The sequence below is a fragment of the Montipora capricornis genome, chromosome 7, assembly GCF_036669925.1.
Source record: "Montipora capricornis isolate CH-2021 chromosome 7, ASM3666992v2, whole genome shotgun sequence".
Classification (NCBI taxonomy): domain Eukaryota; kingdom Metazoa; phylum Cnidaria; class Anthozoa; order Scleractinia; family Acroporidae; genus Montipora; species Montipora capricornis.
This window is the reverse complement of record NC_090889.1, coordinates 11265991-11272745: the sequence shown is the minus strand read 5'-3', so window position 1 is coordinate 11272745 and position 6755 is coordinate 11265991. Positions and strand designations below refer to the sequence as shown.

Here is a 6755-nt window from a genome sequence, read left to right as displayed (position 1 = left end):
AAATAAATTAAAAAAGGAAAAAAATAGTAGATTGAATGAAGCCTTTACAACGAATAATACTTTGTTTTTATTAATTACTCACCATTTTTGTCCAAGAAAATACATGGAAGAATTTTACCATGAGTAAGCAAAATTTGAGTTTTGGGGAACATTCAGCGTCTTTAAAGCACTCCTGTGTGTGGTTATAATCAATTTTCTTTCATCTTTCGTAGGTTAGGTGCTCTTTCTTAATTTAAAAAAATAATGATGCCTATTTACTGAGTTAACTTTGGTCCTCTCATTCGAAACTGAAACATGTGTTACTTTAAAATTTCCACGATCAGGAATATCACTGGAAAACTCGAAAATTTACATACTATGTAAATAATATGTAAATAAGATGTAAATCCATGAAAATTTACTGTAAAAGATAATTTACATGGTTTTTGGACTTTTACATGTTTTCAATAATCATGTAAATATCATGTAAATTTTTCGATTTGAACATGTAAATGTGAGACAAGATGCTGTAAATTCTGAAGACAAAACTTAGGGAGATCATGTAAATAACATGTAAATTGGAGGAAGAGGACACAGTTAAGATCCTGTAAATAACATGTAAGTCAAAAAAGGGATACTGTCAAGATCCTGTAAATAACATGGAAATCGAAAAAGGGAGACTGTCAAGATCCTGTAAATAACATGGAAATCGAAAAAGGAAGACTGTCAAGATCCTGTAAATATGATGTAAATTGAAAAAGGGAGACTGTCAAGATCCTGTAAATAACATGTAAATTGAAAAAGGGAGACTGTCAAGATCCTGTAAATAACATGGGAATCGAAAAAGGAGACTGTCAAGATCCTGTAAATAACATGGGAATCGAAAAAGGAGACTGTCAAGATCCTGTAAATATGATGTAAATTGAAAAAGGGAGACTGTCCAGATCGCGTAAATAACATGGAAATCGAAAAAGGGAGACTGTCAAGATCCTGTAAATAGCATGTAAATCGAAAATGGGAGACTGTCAAGATCCTGTAAATAACACATAAATCGAAAAGGAAACCTGAAAAGATCCTGTAAATATCATAGAAATTGGAAAAGGGAGCCTTTAAAGATCTTGTAACCATCAAGTAAATCAAAAAAAAGGGACACTGCCAAGATATCGTAAAGATCATCTTATCTGATGAAAGAGGGCTCAAAAACAATAAAATGATTACTGCAGATAAATGTGTGAAAAAAGTCGTCCCTGGTACACTGTAGAAGGGTTATCCACCTCGTATCAAGCCAACCCAGGCAAAAGGATTTGTGATACATTTTTTTTGTATCAAATACAAAAAAAAAAAAAAAAGAGTTTCAATGAACAAAACAACAAAGCTGCTTCAAGGGGAAGGCTGGTTGGCAAATACAGCTTGGAAGTGAGGGTAATGCTCCTACAAGGAACAACTTTTAACCTTCTAAATAGGCTCGTAGATAAAGGGGCTGTTGATAATGTAAGTTCCCCGAAAAAGAAATAAACTTAACATACTTCAAACTCTTTTATTGTTGTAATATAGTATAGTATAGTCTTTGTATTGCTGCATTAAAACCTGAATTAAATGTAATCTTGTACCAGCAAGATAATTTCTTAAAATAGGTACGGAAATTTTTTAAAATAATATTCTGAACTTTGGAATCAATTTTAAATAGCTCTTTTAGTATCGTTTTTTCTTAACTAATTTTAAACCTAATATGTCTACAACTGGATTGATATCAACCGTAACAACTATTACACAATTTTTATCTTAAATAGTGTGTATTATTTAAAAATATAATAAAATAATTATATAAAAAATATTTATTATTATTATTATTATTATTACGAAAGAAATGAGCAATGTATTGAGTCTTCATAATTATTGATGAAATATATATCTTAACATAATTTGTATAAGGTCTGCAACCACAAATGGACTATTCACAGGAAATGCCCTGTAGTTTTAAAATCATCTGATTTTTCCTTTGCGCTCAAAGGGCTAGAGTGAGAGGAACAGTTTATAGTGTGTGGCGGAAATGGGACTTTCAACATATTTTAAATTCGTATTTCTCAATTCTGGTTGCCATTTTAACAAGGAATTTTGCCAGTTACTGGCACAATACCTGTTTTGTAACTTCTTGCAGTTACAAGTCATGAGCAGAAGTCCCCTCGTGTTTGTTGACCTTTGCCAAATTCACTTTTTACTAAATTACACTTTTTAAGTTACTGTGAGTGATCACTTCACTCTCATCTTTTCTTGTTACAACTTTTCTTTCAAAGAGGACCCTTCCAAGGGACCTTAAAAGGTCATCTTTCGCTGAGTCCTTCATGCATAGTACGCAATACCTCTTCAACAAGGGCTTTAGTTTTCTCAGAGTCACATCAGACACTTTTTTTGCCCTCAAGTAATGGAGAGCAACAATGATAGCTTGATCTCTATCAACCTGTTAAAAAAAGGTAATTCACTATTAGGACAGCACGGTTCTAAATGAAAAATTCTGCGTGCATTTCTGGGATGTTTTCACCTGTAACATGAAAGTATACTATCCAAACGGAAAATGGTCAAATTCGTCAACATGCTCTGCAGTGATTTTTCAGCTGTAATACTTACTAGCAAGACTTGAGGCAGGTGTCTCAGGGAGACCCTGGAGTATTAATCACTCAAGACATTAAGCATAGCACTTTTTCTCCTTTCCTATAATAGACACCTACAAGATGCTAGAGCTTCCTGAAAAAGTTAAAAATAATGTACTTACAAGGCCCGACTCCAGCATCCTCAGTTCATCCACTTTGTTTGTCTGCACTTCACTTTCATTGTTACATGTACCTTCCTTTTCATCAATTACGCCAGAATCATTTCTTCTGATTCTTTGCCTTAAAGAAGGAATATTGACAACATGTATAGTTTAGTATTTCACATCATATGAAAAGAAGGAAATAAATACAAAACCAATAATAATTTATATTGATACAATAAATTATCAAAATAATTTTATTCTATTTTCATGTAAACTTTGAATTTACTTCTTTTTGTTGCTGTCAATGTGAATAACGTGCATAGTCCCCGAAAGTAATGTTTCACCTTCAAAGAAGTTTATAACACAGTCCCAAACATAGCGACTGTAAGAGCAACAAAGAAAATAATTTTAAGCTGCATGTAAAACCCATAATAACCCATAAGAAAGCAAATGAGTATATCAAAGGATTTCTCATGTTTTTTTGGCTTCTAATAAAATCTTAAGCCCTGGTCAAAATTCTCTCCAAACTATCATCATCATTCACATGCTCAAATGGCCAAAGAAGTTTGTGATAGTTGATGATACTGTAGTTCACCGGCAGTCGCACATGCAAAGTCACGCGAGCAGCTAGTTCCAGGCTCTTTTCCCAAAGGCAGGGCCAGGCCTCATATTCCTCTATTAGACGTAATATCAGTCCATTACTCGATCTTGCCGCATTGCCCTTCTTGACCAATGAACATTTAGTGATACGCTTCTTTTTTGTAGTGTCTCTTCCAATTCTTGCGAGTTGACGCTTTCTTCTGAGGATATATTGTCTAAGATATCTTGGTCTTCAGTATTTTCTTTGTCATGATTATCATCTTGGATGTAGACATGAATTTCTGAAGCTGCAGCTGAGCCTCGCGAGGAACTTTTGGCGGCCATTTTAAATGAGCCCGCTGATGTTTGGGGAAAACAGCTGACCAAAAACTATCATGAACTATCATACTCGTGGTCAAACGAGGAAAACTATCATCGACTATCATGAAAAATTTGAAGAAGTTCAAAATGAATGATAGTTGATGATAGTGTATAATAGTTGGTGGTCCAACAGAAGAGCGAGTTTCAACTATCATTGACTATTGTCAACAATCATGCGCCGTTTGACCAGGGCTTTAGCAACAGCTGTATACACTGTACATGTAGATGTTGTGGTTTAAAATTTTTCAAAGCAATCCAGTTTTGCTTTTTCTTCGTTTAATTAATATTCCTTATCATAATCTGAAACAAAGGAAAATCAAAATTGAAATTGTGTTTAAAAAAACAATTCAACCAGGACAAAATTTGAACCTGTAACCTTAACACTATAACAATGCCCTTTCTAAGTCTGAAACAAAGGAAAATCAAAATTAAACTGGTGTATAACAAAAATTCAAGCAGGAAAAAATATGAACCTGTAACCTTATAAAAATGAGTCCCAAAAGAGATCTATAGTGGTAAATTATATTACAGCAGTACTTTACAGGCAAAATAACAGTTACCTCAGTTTGCAAATCTACTTTCTGAACTTTAGTTGGTACATTGCCATTTGATTCCTAAAAATAAAAATAAATTGTCTTATGGTAAAGGAGTTTGAAAACAACATTAGATTTGCCAGTTAAGTCCTTACTCTTTATACATTATTAACCTCTTCAGTACTAAAAAAACAGGAGCGCCTTACTAGGGAATATTGGCCCGAGGTCAAGTGATCGATCCAAACCAAACAAGAAAGGGCCAATATTTTCCAGTACAGCCCCAAGCAAGTGAGGTTAGTAAGTTGTTAATTACAGTGTACATGGCAGCATTTCTTTGACAATCAGAAAATTTTCTGTTTGGAAAAGATGGGGCATTATTTTCGGGAAGGGGAGATGCAGCTTTAAGCCAGATGGAATGCAGCCTCTGAACCTGCCAGTACCGGATAGCCTTCCCCCATCCCAACAAACCGCATCCAAACAGTTTTTGAGTGGCATTGCGGAGATGATGAATTCTTATCTAAAACCTAAAGTCAAAAGTAAGTGAGTCAAGATAGACTTAATCATGGTGCCCAAGCTGTTTTTGAAACAACTTCTTTTGGATTTGAGCTTGAACAAGCCGTTTTCAGCCAGGGAAGTGTGTTGTTCACACAAGTTACTCACAAGGTTTATGACGGCAATGTAAGTTGAAGTCCAAACTGTAATCAAGGACTCCTACTTATTGGGACACACGTTAAAATTAAAAGTGAGCTACATGTAACTGTAATCCTCAGGTATATTCAACCCTCGAGGACACAAGGTTAAAAGGACTGTAATCTTAAACACATCGCTGGCCACTGAGTGAAGCGACTAAATCATTGCATTTTACGGTGTTTGACCTTGAATAAGTTCGGGTCACGAGGTTCCCCTTCACAATCGCATATTCTCCTCAGTTATTTGAAGATCCAGAGTGTTGATCTGGCCGGGGTTCGAACCAGCGACCTCCTGCATGAGAGCCCAATGCTCAACCAACTGAGCCACCAGTGCACTGGGAATCATACACAATTTACATGTAATCAAGGTGTGGTAAAATCTGATATTATTTTTATTATCTGACCTCTGCTTTTCCTTTGCATGCTCTTTTCCTTGAGCTGTCCTTAGAGCACTAACAAAAAAATTCCCAGAACAAAAAGAGAAAGAGTTTCATCACTAAACTGAAGGAATACATACTAGACCCCTGCTACATTGTACATCTGTACCTTGAATATTGCTGTAAACATATATAGGAATAGCAATAATAAAATGAAAATAATATTAAAGACCTCATTACTCCATACTGAAAGTGCCAATTAAATGTTCAAAATTAAAAAAAATGCATGTAACATGCACAAGCACAAGAAATATGTCATGTCCTACATTGTATTACAAGTGTACATGTACATGTGTGCTTGATTCACAAGAGGATAAATTTACACCCGTCCACTTCGCCACACTGAGTTTCTCTAAACATGTGTTGCCTGTGCATGAGCTCATCATAAGACTGAGAGTAGAGTTGTCATTATCTACATGTAAACTCTCAAGAGGTTATATATAACACTCATACCAAGTCTGAGAGGTTGAACTGGGAAATGTTATTTCACCTGCTTTTGGTAAGCACTTGGCTTCCTCGAAGAACATATAATGTTGCTTATGTGCTTCCTGCCCTTTGTTTTGTACAGAGTAACCTGGCCAGCACCTTCCACCTTATAAACCCCATAGAGGATTTTTATGTCTGCATCTAGCAAAATTGTATTGCAGAGTTCTAAATTAACTCTGCTGTCTTTTTCCGTTGTCCCAGGACAGGCCTTTAGCCCTCCTGATCCTTTCCACTTTCCAAAACAAAGCAAAAAAGGAAATAGAAAAATAACAAGGCATTATTTTGGATTTACTTTTCTCCGTCAATAAAAAATATACACCAAAGGGATTAAAAAATAAGAACATTTTAAACAATCCACAATCTGACACACAAAATTATTACATGGGCAAGGCATGACAACTGCTTGGAAAAAAAAACAATTGTTGTATAGCTGAATTTTTCCCCCAACAGTGTGCGCTCTCATTGGTTACTTCAAGGTCACATGACATCTAACAATAAAACTGTTTCCTGCCAAAGGTGTCTGAGTCTCTGGAAAATAGTGCAAAATCTATGATGTCAGAGGGTAATAGTGCACTGTAACCTGCAAATGTTGACCAACGACCGCCATTTCTGTTGCCGTTGCATGTTTTTGTTTTTGGGCCATGTAACAAATCACTTAATGACTGGTCCCTCAGGACACAGTTCATTTTGTTTCCCTCAAATTTCAATGTTTTCCTCGGCTACACCTCAGGGAAACATTGAGATTCTCAGGAAACAGAATTAAATGTTTCCCAAGGGACCAGTCGTGAAATGCTTATTACTGACTATTCATTTTAAAGTGGTTACCCATAACAAAGAGTGTACTGTACATGTAGGACAAGTAAGCTTTAACAGGCAGATGGGCATCTAAGCATCCTGTGAATGCCCATGTTTGAGAGGA

At 35.5% G+C, this 6755-nt stretch overlaps 1 long non-coding RNA gene across 1 annotated transcript; it reads right to left on the bottom strand.

The window, feature by feature from the left end:
- Nucleotides 1–1804: 1804 nt before the first annotated feature.
- On the bottom strand, nt 1805–6195 carry LOC138058183 (uncharacterized). The gene is made up of 5 exons (XR_011133813.1): nt 5841–6195; nt 5318–5365; nt 4252–4305; nt 2750–2867; nt 1805–2437 (listed from the first exon to the last, which is right to left on the bottom strand). It is a non-coding gene; the product is annotated as an uncharacterized lncRNA (long non-coding RNA).
- Nucleotides 6196–6755: the final 560 nt, after the last annotated feature.